This window comes from Equus przewalskii, chromosome 3 (assembly GCF_037783145.1).
Source record: "Equus przewalskii isolate Varuska chromosome 3, EquPr2, whole genome shotgun sequence".
In the NCBI taxonomy this organism is placed as follows: Eukaryota; Metazoa; Chordata; class Mammalia; order Perissodactyla; family Equidae; genus Equus; species Equus przewalskii.
The window spans coordinates 93,150,873-93,163,608 of NC_091833.1; the positions used below are offsets into that span (position 1 = coordinate 93,150,873).

At 38.5% G+C, this 12,736-nt stretch overlaps 1 long non-coding RNA gene across 1 annotated transcript; it reads right to left on the bottom strand.

The window, feature by feature from the left end:
• Positions 1–2,594: 2,594 nt before the first annotated feature.
• Positions 2,595–12,119, bottom strand: LOC139082667 (uncharacterized). Its single transcript, XR_011538877.1, has 3 exons — positions 11,981–12,119; positions 11,145–11,205; positions 2,595–2,886 (listed from the first exon to the last, which is right to left on the bottom strand). It is a non-coding gene; the product is annotated as an uncharacterized lncRNA (long non-coding RNA).
• Positions 12,120–12,736: the final 617 nt, after the last annotated feature.

Here is a 12,736-nt window from a genome sequence, read left to right on the forward strand (position 1 = left end):
ACAGTAAGAGATTAACAACAATAGCTAATAATAAACTAGAACGATTATAACAACATACTGTAATAAAGGTTATGTCAATATGTTTTCTCTGTCTCTCTCAAAATATCTTATTGTACTGTATTCACGCTTCTTCTTGTGATGATGTGAGGTGATACAACGCCATGTGATGGGATGACGTGAGGAGAATGATGTAGGCATTGCAACATAGCATTAGGCTATTATTGGCCTATTGAAGGAGGAAGGAGGATCACCAAGTGACGGGGATGTTGATTGTTGGAGGTCAGGAGCAGTGATGTCAATGGCTGAGGATACAACAAAGGGATGATTCACAACCCAAGCAGGACAGAGCAAAGTGGCAAGATTTCATCCTGCTACTCAGAATGGTGTGCAATTTAAAACTTATGAATTGTTTATTTCTGGAATTTTCCATTTAATATTTTTGGATCATGGTTGACCGCAGGTGCTGAAACTGCAGAAAGTGAAACCTCGGTAAGGGAGCATTACTGTACTTTGTTGTAGCAGCCTGAGCTGACCGAGAGAACTCCTAAGTCAAGATCACTTCTGTGTTCATGAAGTCAGCTGGGACTTCAACCATTGAATCTAAGTTCTAGGCAGCAAAAATCAGAAAGCACAGAAGAGAAAAAAGAGGCACATATCAAAAAAGTTCACACCTCCCCATAATATTATTAGAGACTGCAAAAACCATGGTCATTTAACTAATTTGCTACAGCATGCTGAAACGGATGCTGTCATTTTGCTGGTTTCATTGCTACTCCAAATGAACTTGCATTGTGTCAGTAAGGAAAGCATGGAGAAAGGATTCCTGATGGGCAGATGTCTCTGCTGTAGGTGGCTATTTAGTTAGCCATAGCAGGGAGGGCCTTCCTGAAGGAGTGGAATTTCAGCACTAATTTTGATCATCACATACCATTGATTTCATCCCCTTAATAAGCCATTTTGAATCTGTTTTCTAATCTCTGTTCCCTTTGCCCCTGACCTCCATTAGCAAAGGTCCTCACTACTCCTCCCGTCTCTGATAGCGTCATCCTCCTAACTAGTCTCACATCTCCAGTCTGATTACCACCACAGAATCAATTCTCCATGATGCTGTCCTAGAGCTTTTTGAAATACAGATCAGATCCTTGAACTTCCTAGATTAAAATCCTTTAATGTTTTCCATTGACTCAAGGCAATAGCCTCTGAAATCTTTCATGAAAAGCTCCCGGATCACTCGATATTTTACTTTTTCTTCTTCTCCCACTAAACTCTAATTTCTAGGCATGAATAACAGCTTAAAAAACTGAGTTTTTCCCATCCTTCTGCTTGAAGGTATTGGCTTCTCTTCCCAATAGACCCTCCTCCCATCCAGCTATGTCTAGACAAGGCATACACATTTAGCCTTTATAACTCACTTGATTGCACCTATTTGTTTAAGCTCATCCTGAATCTCGTACCCCCATCTTTAAACATACTAATCTTTTTTGAAGCTCCACTATTTACAATTATTATCAATTTTTATTGTTCCATCTATTGATCTTTCATGATAAACTGCACACTATCTAGTTGTGGGATTGTGGCTTTTATTTCTAGATCCAATTACCTCTTTCTGAGACAAGCACATTTTAGATACTTTGTAAGGTTTTCTTGAGTGAATTAAACTCATTAGCCTTCCAGGCTGAAACTTTAAAGTTCTCCTCTGCTATTACCCGTCCCTTAGTTATGGCATTATTTTCTATTTATGCTATCTCTGCGGCTTCTCTCTCATCCAACCTCTTCATTAATCCCTGCTTCAGGTGTCCATTTCTGACCATTTTCACCACATATTTGAATCATCACAATATTACAAATTGATTTCTCTTCCTTTATTCTCTCACCCTTTTGATTGTTTTTACATAGTATTTGGTTTGCTAATAAATTTTAACAGTGACACAACACAGATCTTACCATATCTTGGTACTGAAACCAAGTTTCAATAATCCCAAATTATTCACTTAAGTCCATTTTATTGTAGCATGGAATTCAAAACTTTTCAAGAATTAGTTACATCTTCTTTCCAGGTTTCTATTTTATTTTCACCTCTGCTACCCTCCACCTATCTTTTGATCTTTGTCCGAAGGGCCGTCTCTAGGAAGAAGGCATCACTGAGCATGAGGCATTCTGTCAGAGACGTCAATTTTGTGGATGGTGTGGTGCACTTTTGGGATGTGAGTGAGGCCAGTGGCACATAAAGCAGATGACCCAAGAGGCCCAGAAAGTTTCATGGGAGACTGAACTACCAGGTAGACTTGACAGGCTGGTCCAGCAATATATTCTTCCATTCAATCTTTAACTGGAAGGGGTTCAGTGGGGGCAAGGGTTTCTAGTTTGAAAGTGAATTCAGGGCTTGCTCCCTTACCTGATTCTAAGATAAGGAACCCAGGTCTGGGACTGAATGGGAGGAGGAAAAAACAAAATAATTTAGTAGATTAATTAAAAAGGTTTTTTTCTTGGTTGCTTTTCTAGTTTCATTGTGAAGTGTCCCTTTAGTTTAAAATAATGTTACCCTCATTTCTTCTATAGATTCTTTTATAAGAACTCAATGAAGCACATAACTGTTCCCTTACAATATTAATTTTATTAATCCTCTGGCAGCATTGCATTTTATCAAAGGCATATGAGATTAAGAGGAAGTCGTATGTGAGGTCTCCTTTAATGTATTGCAGTATATGTAAGACAAAATGCTGTCCCAGTAAAAGCTATCCACAGGAATCTAAAAGATCACGCACCTGATTTTTCTTTTTTGGTAGCAGAGCGTGCTTTGCCTTGTGAATAAGAGAAAAAATCCTCTCTCCATTCCCCCTGGAGTTTTTGCTTCAACCCATAGCGACAAAACATCATCTGTCTCTCCTAAAGTGTCAGAATGATAAAAACGCTCAAAATTGTACCCCTCCTTCAAAATAAAAGTTAAATATTTTCTCTACCGTGAAGTTGCGTTTAATCTCATCAGCCAAAGTAGTCTCACCTGCTGTGATCTCATAGTATTTGGTTTGCTAATAAACTTTAAAATTTATCAGACTTTACCTTCAATGGTATTTAGCTTATTCCATACCAATGCTCCTCATTTTGTGCTAGTCTTTAGAGCCTCAATGAGAAATATTTAGCTCAGTGTCTTCCACTAAGCCGAGTGCGGTCTCTTACACACAGTTTTCGTGCTGAGGCGGTGCTCTGCTGAATAGATGCTGGCGATTGGATGAGGTTGATTACTGACTCTGCTCATTCCTAACTGTGCAACCTTAGGCAAACTACTTAATCTTTTTGTTTTCTGAGTTTCCTTCTCTCGAAAATGGTGAAATATGGACACATATCTAATAGATTATTGTGAAGTTAAAAGTGAGGTAAACAGGGGCCAGCCTCGTGGCGTAATGATTAAGTTCATGTCCTCCGCTTGGCAGTATCGGGTTCGTGAGTTTGGATCCCGGCCACGACCTACACACTACTCATCAAGCGATGCTTGGCATCTCACATGCAAAATAGAAAAAGATTGGCACAGGTGTCAGCTCAGTGACAATCTTCCTCAAGCAAAAAGAGGAAGATTGGATTGGCAACATATGTTAGCTCAGGGCCAGTCTTTCTCACAAAAAAAAAGAAAGAAAGAAAGAAAGAGAGAAGTCAATAAAACTGTAGAGTTTTGTGTACTTAAAAAGCAGTCCATAAATATCACCCATTGTTATTACATGCTTAGTGAATAGACATAACCTCTAGGAAATGAACTTAAATGTCTTCTTTCTATCTTTTAAACTCAAAGCTCAATGTATTTTAAAATTTTAATTGATGCCGCTTGTATATAATTATTTTATTTTCGTTGAGCTCCTTTAATATTTATAGCATAGGTTAGCAAATAAAGCATTTAGTTTTGAACTCCTTTGCCCTATTGTCTAATATGTGGAATTTGACCTCCCTTGAATGTTGTGACACAGGTTCTGTGACTGACGATAGATGTGTACCCAAAGGTAGCAGAACTGAGGACTGTACCAGGCAAACTCCATTGCTATGTGGCAATTGAGCAGAAAAGAAAATAAGGAAGTATGAGTTTGGGTGCTTTCCCATTTCTTCTTCTTTCCCCTCAATCTTCTACATCCTCATAACTTTAAGCCACACGTCTTCCAGTTTGGTAAGTGGCGTTTCCCTTGATTAACAATGTAAGCAAGCTTAAAGACAATCCATCCCCTCCCTTATGTTAGAAGTGCCTATGACATAATAACATCTCCATGTGAGAACGAATTTTACAGTTCCATTCCTACCTGACACCTGGCTGCCTGTGACGGGGGCCTCTCCCAAGGAATAGCTCATTCCTTTTCCAATTTTAATTCGTAGAATATTTCTGTTTGGATTAAACTGATATTTGTTTCCCCAAAACGTATGTATGCATATATGTGTATATAGCCTGGTCTGCTTTTTGTATTTCAGAGCTCTGCAGAATATAAGTTCAATCCTCTATGACATGTTAAATCTCAGATATTTGGAGAGAATTCTTAGGTTCCTCCTGAATGTTTTTAGCTCCAGCTTGTGGAAGAAATGAATGATGGGGTCTCACGAGTACAATCCTCACTAGTTTTCTTTGCATATACAACAGTGAATTAATATTTCTCTGAAAGCATTCCACTCGAAGTGAATACCATTCTGCGTTTGTCACACGACTGTGGGAATGCAGCCTAGAATGATTACCATTATTACTTGGACAGGCTATTTCAATCAATGCAGACTAAGCAAATTTGTCGTTGTCGTTACTTTGTTTCTCTGATTGTTTGTTTATTTTAGCACCTTAATCATTTAGGTGATTCATCTTGAGTATATAATTAAAATGTTAGATTATTTTTTCTAATTGCCTTGCTATATCTATGCCAACTGTTTCAAAAACTTGGGAGCTTAAGATAACAGATGTTTATTTAGTTCACAACTTTGTGCTGACTGAGCAGTTTATCTAGTCTAGTCTGAGCCAACTTGGCTGATCTCTGCTGGGGTCCTTCGTGGGATGTGGTTAGCTGGTGGGTTGGCTGCTGGTTAGATGATCCAGAATGGCTTCACTCACATGTCAGGAATTGCTGGATTGTGGACCAGGGCAGCAGAGGGCTCTAGGCCTCATGTTTCTCATCATGTACACTTCTTCATATGGCAGTCATAGAATTCCAAAATTGCAAGAGCGGAAGCTTCCCAGCCTCTGAGGCCTAGGCTCCGAATTGGCACAGCATCACTTTCTCCACGTTCAACTAGCTAGAGCAGTTAACAGGGCAAGTCCATCTTCAAAGCTAGAGTAATGGGTTCTAATTTGATGGAGGAACTGCAAAGCAATGTGTTTTTTTTTTTTTTTTTGCAAACTAATACACTTCCTATCTTATGCTTCTACAAAAATTTTGGGTGCCTAAGACAAAGGTTTTAAATTTAAACAAATTAATGGCCACTCTCAGGTCCTTGTCATGTGAACACCTTCTCCTGATGGTCAGAAAATGGCCGTTTGCCTCTTCAAGGCCAACAGGAGAAAATTCACAGGCGTTTTGAAACTCTTCCCTCAGGAAGGGCTGAAAACTTCAAGGTTATAAAGGGTTGATTGGATCAGGCCCACCCAGGATAATCTCTCTTTTGATTCCTCAAAAGCGTCGGGGCCTTAATTACATATTCAAATTCCTTCCTTTGTCATATAATGTAACCTAATCATGAGAGCAAAATTAATCCTGTTCACCATCCTGCCCACTCAAGACAAGAGAGCTTAATACAGGGCTTGTACACCAAGGGGCAGCAACCTTGGAAGGCATCTCAGAACTCTCCCTCCCACACGCATTTTCTCCATAAGAGTCTAACATCTCCTTCTAATTTCGCCTTCCTATCTGGCCTCTTGATCCTTCACTCTCGGGAACGATTTGTATTTCCTAGAAACAAGGAGGTAAAAGCCACCAAATGGGCCCCTCTCATTTACAAAATATGGGTCTCTACTCTCTTCCTACTCCTTCCTTTCAGAGATAAAGGTATCATTTATACTTCCTAAAATTAATCTTTTTCTCGTAATCCGGATCCTTTTGAATCCTAACTTTTTATTACAATTTTTATTGATTATAAATACTTTTATCTTCTGTCTTTCAATGCTTCCTTTTCTTTTCTGCAGACTCCACTATTTGACACAAGTGTTTCTCAGCCCTTATAATAATAATTATTATTATTATTATTGGCCCCTTTAGGAAACTTTTTATTTCCTCCTTCTCACAGGATGGGAATACTTGAAAGACAAGGTTTAACCTCCCATCCGTATCACAACTCCCTGTAATTTAACTTTTGCCCTTACATTTTTATTGAATTTTTCACAAAGGTCGGTACTGTCTTCTTCTTTGCTTAAACTAATGGATACAGTTTAGTTCTTATCACATTTGAACTCTTTTTGACATTTACGCTGTTGATCTTTTCTTCTTGAAACTCTGTCCTTCCTTGTCCTCCAGGAAAGCAACGTTTCCATTGTGACTTGTTTCACTCTTTTCTCTGTGGCATGTTTTTCTCTATCTCTCTTAGTGTTCCATTTTGGAATTCTTTTTACCTTTATATGCTTTGTGAGTCAGCTCATTCCAGGTCTTCAACTGTCACCTCCATATTGACGACACGACTCACTACCTCCAGTCTAGATTTCTCTCGGGAGCTCCAGACGCATTCACCTTCCTGATTTTCATGGCCCACAAATATTCGAGACCTAGCACTCTCATTTCAACTGCTGGTTCCTACTTATACTCCCTATTTTGATGGCATTATTTTCAACATAAGCTATATGACAGAAACCTAAAGATCTCCTTCTTGACTAGTCCCCTTTCTTAGTCCCCATAACTAATCATTTATTTATAATAAAATAAAATAAGTTGATACTATCTTATTTTGATTATGGTTCTGAATCATCTGAATCAAAGCATCAACAGCAACCCCTTGATAGAGGATCTGTCTTCAATCCAAATATCCTCCAGCACATCCTTTGTACTGCTGCTAGAATCATCTTTTAAAGTATAAATCTGATCATGATACCTTTTTGCTTAAAACCGTTCAATGATATTACTGGATTCAGAAGACAATAGGACATAGTTTATCCCTTGAACTCTCTTGCCTGTCCTAAAATCTTCTGTCACAAAACTCATATCTATAAGAACTGTATCACTGAGAAATTTTTATACAGTGAACTCAGTTTCTATTTAGAGTTTTCAACTTACACGGGAATTTAGCTAATTCATTGCAATTCCATCCCATTAGTATTTGTTTTCTGCTAATTTATTTTATTCTATTATTTTTAGTTTATTTCATGAAACTAAATCCTTTCTGGTAAACCCAACTTGAAATTCCTCCCCCTGTCTTTTCACCAGCATTGAGTCTAAGTTCCAGGAGCTTATTTTGTTCATGACATGGGGGAGAGACAATATCTCAGAGTTAATCCTGGTCATCTATTCAAGCTGACATCACCAGCCTTGACAGTAACTTTGATTTTTTTTTCAATATACCCTTAACCTGGCTGCAAGTTCCCTTTACAAGATGATTCTGAAGGTCATGTCCGCATCCCTTAAACTTAGAAAATTTAAAGTGGGGCCTAGAGGACTCCATAAGGTGGATTCAGGCCTATAAGATTGCCTCATACAAAGTACTCCTCTTTCTAATCTATTCTTTTGTGTTAAGGTGGCTCGAGGTTCCTGACAAAGGAGCTGATCTATCCAAGACAGTTGAAAAGTAGGACATAGGTCTGTTTGCTCTCAGATCCAGATATTTGTTATATATTTTTGTACTATCATCTCCTTTTAGAATTGACTTTGACATCCTATTGCACATGGTTTCTTACCAGAATATCATCAGCTATTAACTCACTTGATACCCTTTAACTCCATCTCCGGATTCCTAACCTCCCTTGTGCCCCAGATCAGAAGCTCTGGGGAAAGAGATTTGGATAAACTTGTGACTGATTTTTCTGGGCATCCTGATTGTCAGGGTCTAGAATTCAGCCTCCATTCCACTTGCTAAGGCTCATACCCCGGTTAGGGGCAGCCAGGGGAAGGAGCACCTTTTTGCAATATGTCTACCTGGAGGAAGTACCTTTTCTTAATCACATAAAATTATGACATTTGCTTGTAGGACTCTCTTGTCCCCATAGTCGTGTTCTAGTAAAAGTGAACAACTTACAGGTATCAAATATGCCTTGATCTCTAATACTTGGGTGCCTTATATACATAATTTCTCTACCCCGCCTATACTAAATAATTGCTGTACATCCTTCAAACTTCAGCTCAGGGGGCATATCACCGAGGAACCTCTTTACATTTCCTTTCTCTTTTTTGGCTCATAATTACTTTCCTTATAATAGTGCTTTGCCCTTTGTGGTTTTTTCAAGCATTAAATGAGTTAATACAAGTGGCCTGCTTACTCACATGTTTCCGGTATATACTCAGCTCTCAATAACGTAGTGCCTCATTCATTTTCAGTGCCCAATAATATTGGTTCGTAGTCAAAGATTAATTGGAAAAATAATCCAAAGTACAATAAGCTTCATGCAATGTCTCTGTTAAAATCTTACATAACTTTGAAAGGCTGGCTTTTGCCCAATTTGTCCTCTACAGATGGTCTCTAAGGTTTCCTTTTTCCTCTGCAACACCTTTGAAATTAATCTGTCCTTGTCCTTGCTACAAAATAATTTTCATATCCCTTGTTAAAGCACTGAATCTAGTCTGCACTGTATTTCTTAAGTGTAGATCTACTTTTCCTACTGTTTTCTTAATTTTTAGATGGATAGCATGCAAGTCACAGTTTCTCTTTTTCTGGACAGTTATTTATATTGACTTCTTTAAAATGTTGAACTAATCGAGAAGGGAAAGAATTCAAGCGGCAGCCTGGAAGATTCTTTAAGTAGGCCAAAAACTTTGATACGTCTCCCATATTACATTCATGCGTGTGTGTGTGTTTGTGTAAGTGTATGTGCCACATATATTTCTGCATATGCATACCTAGACTGAAGAAAAAAATACACATATTCTGTGATCAGCAGAATTCGAATATGACCCCCAATGACTAATGATCTGTTTAATTCCACTCCATTGAGTGTGTACAAGTCCTGTAAATATAATGAGATATTACTTCTGTGATTAGGTTTCCTTACATGACAAATGGGGTATTGTAGACGTACTTAAGGTGACTAATCCATGGATCCTGGGTGCACTGGACCTAATCAGTGAGTCCTTAAAGTGAAAGACTCCTTCTAGTTTTGATGTAATCAGCTGCTATGTTCAGAGAGGATCATATGGCTAGGACCTGAGAGTGGCCTCCAGGAGCTGAGAAACCCCTAGCTGACAACCAGCAGGGAAATAGGTAATTCAGTCTTACAACCTCAAGGAATAAATTTTGCCAACAACCTTAATGTGCTTGGAAGACGAAGCTGAGACTTAGATGAGATTGTAGCTCCAGCTGATACCTTGATTCTAGACTTTGAGACATTGAGCAGAAGACCTAGAAAACTCATGCCAAAATTCCTGACCCATGGACACTATGAGTGTCATGGGCTGCATGTTTGGGTCCTCTCAGAATACACGTGTTGAAATTTTAAATCCGAATGAGATGTTACTAGGAGGTGAGCCCTTTGGGAGATAATTAAGTTTAAATGAGGTCACAAGCATGGAATCTCCGTGATGGGATTAGTGTCCTCATCATGGGATGAAGAGATTGAGCTCTCTCTCTCTGCCTTGTAAGGATTCAGCAAGAAGGCATCTATCTGCAAACAAGGAAAAGGGTCCTTGCCACAAACTGAATTAGCCAGCACCTTGACCTCAGACTTCCCAGCCTCCAGAACCGTAAGAAATAAATGTGTATTGTTTAAGCCACCCAGTCTACAGTATTTTGTTATAGCAGCCTGGACTGCTTAAGACAACGAGATAATACATTTTCATTATTTTAAGCCTCTACATTTGTGGTAATTTGTCACACATCAATATCAACCTAATAAGTTATTTTAAATAAAAAGATAAGAGACTCTGTTTTTTTATTGAGACTTATATATACCTTGTCTTTTGTTTGTAGCTGAGCAAAGAGCACTAAGCCCATTCTCTAGAAGTATTTTATGGGAAAATACCTGTGAAGCACCGCAGAGAAAATGAGATGCAGCCATAACCATCGGCGTTTAGGAGAGAAAGACTGTGGCATTCACCTTAGGCCAGGCTCCACAGCACCAGAGTAGACATGGCTTTTTAACAGAACAAGTTCACTCTCCTGCCCCAATAAGACTGTGTGCTCCTTTGCTAATGACACCATACTGAGAAAGACAAGGTAATCATGTAAAGCACCTCTATCCCAAGAAGTGTTAAATGAGGCACCTATATTTATCCCTTTTCTCCCCACAAAATACCTTGAAATGACACTATGGAGAGCTCATTTTAGGCTAAGCACAGAGTGACAGTTTTCTCCTTCTGCAGGAGAAGGATAATCAGGTTCATTAATCCGTTCAGACCCCCAGGGTATCACTTATTAAATTGCTCCCAATGTGCCTTATTCACTCCCAGGAAATAATTTACATACTAGGGAAATTTGATTCACTATCAAGCATATCCCATTTTAAACAATTCTCATTTTCATTCCTTGGTAGAAGGTAATAACTTATGCAAAATATGTGCAGACATAGATTATGCCATGCTGGGAAATTATTGAAGTATTACTTTCAGGATGCCAATATTCCATGAAAATATCCGCAATATATAATTCAATGAATTTAATGAGGATTTTTTTCCATGTTTTTCTTCCCCTATCTCCTTCCCTCCTCCGCTAAAAAGATAATTAAAGTAATCTTATGTAAAATGTTAGGATCTGGAAGCATAGGCTTATTGATGAACAGGAATGGAAGTCATAAAGGTGACTTCTTTCATTATTCTGCCTGTCTGTCAAGGGGATCACAGCTGAAACTATTCTGTGTTATGGAAGCAACCATCTAAATGGTTAATTGCACTTGAAGACACTTCGCTTCCCAACTGAAACAACACTAGCTGTCTTATTCAGAGAGAAAATTCACTTGGTTTTATGTTTCAGTAATAAAGTCATGTTTCATCTGGTTAAGCTTTAACTATTTTTCTGGAACAAGAAATCTCTACACAAAACAAACACTTCTATGTAGCACTTACCACGTGCCTAGGTATTTTTCCAAGTTTACGCATCTTCACTCTAATATTCCTTCAAACAGCCCTGTGAGAGAGACACTACAATTATCACAATTGAAAAATGAGGAAATTGAGTCAGACCAACCAAATAATACAAAAACTACTTATGAATCTTTTCCCGATGAGCAGCCTCTATGAGACTGCTTGATTTTCTAACAATGTAAATATTTCCCTCTTGCAAAGATAGCTCCTAAAATTCAAACTGTGTAAACGATAACATATTGAATGAAACAGCAAGTGAAAATCTATTCCATTCTCAACTATTACCTTCTGCCTTCAGTTGCTAATGAATGACCTCAAGTGAGAAAAATACAATCCAGTCCCAGCACTTCTACTAACTAGCTGTGCCTCCTTATGCCTTAGTTATCTTAACTAGAAAATAAGTGGATGGCGCTCATAAGAATCCTTTAAGATACGACACTCTACGTTTTTTCCTAATATTTATTTATAAATGGTATATGACTTGGTTAAAAACTGAAAAATAAAGTTACAATCAGGAATATGTTGAGGTGTGAATGCCCTCACAATCCCCCACACCATCCAGAAAAACAATTGCACAACTATAGTCAGAGGAAATATTTTCTAAGTATAAAGATGGAGTAAATCTTCTAATCTAGTGCGTTTGCTTCTCTACAAACCCGCCAAATATCCAACTCCAACTGTGATTATGTAACCATAGGCCCATTTAGAGCCAGTTGGAACAGACCCCACTCTTATCACTAAAGTGATGAAAGATTGTTTTTCAGAAAAACTATAAAGTCACACATAGCCAGAGCATGTGTAAAAGAAGAAATTGTGACCTGAAACGACCGAGGAACCAAAGATCCTACTTCCAACGGAACCCAAGGTCAAAGTCATGACCAGAACTTGAAAGTCGGACTCTTCTCAGAAGCGAGGGGTCTCTCATTCAGGAAGACCCAGTGTTAAAATTCCTTCCCCACCTCATCAAAAATGTTTAGAACCACATCATAAAAGTTCAGAACCTCGTCATAAACATTTAGAACCCTGTCATAAGTATTTAAACCTCACCATAAATGTTGGAAGCCCACCAATCAAAACCTGTCCCGCCAGTGTTTCTGCATGCCAGCTTGTTCTCCCTAAGCTCTCAAATTTTACCCCAAGTCCTGAATCAGCGAGACAGATCTGAGGGCACATGCCCCCTGTTCTCCCTGCAGATCAACCTCACAGAATAAAGCTGGTCTCTTTTTCCAAAGGCTGATGACGTAATTGATTGGCATTTTATATGCTTTGGGCAAGTGAACCCCAATGTTGTGCTGTAAAAATTCCAAGACATTCCTTTATTCAGATAACAAATCACAGCTTAAGTAATCAATTTGATGACCAATAGCATATTGAAGATCTTGCCCCCGAAACATGTGAGTTTTCCCTGCTATAGCAAAATCTTAAGATCAAAGGAGTAGTGATTGAAACTTCTACCTCTTTCTAGTCTCAGAGAAGCAGTTTGCAGAATGCTGTGAAATTGACATTACTTTCCCTGCTGCAATTGGTCATGTATTTTAATCTTAAAAGATGTAAATTGTAGGCTTATAAGAGTG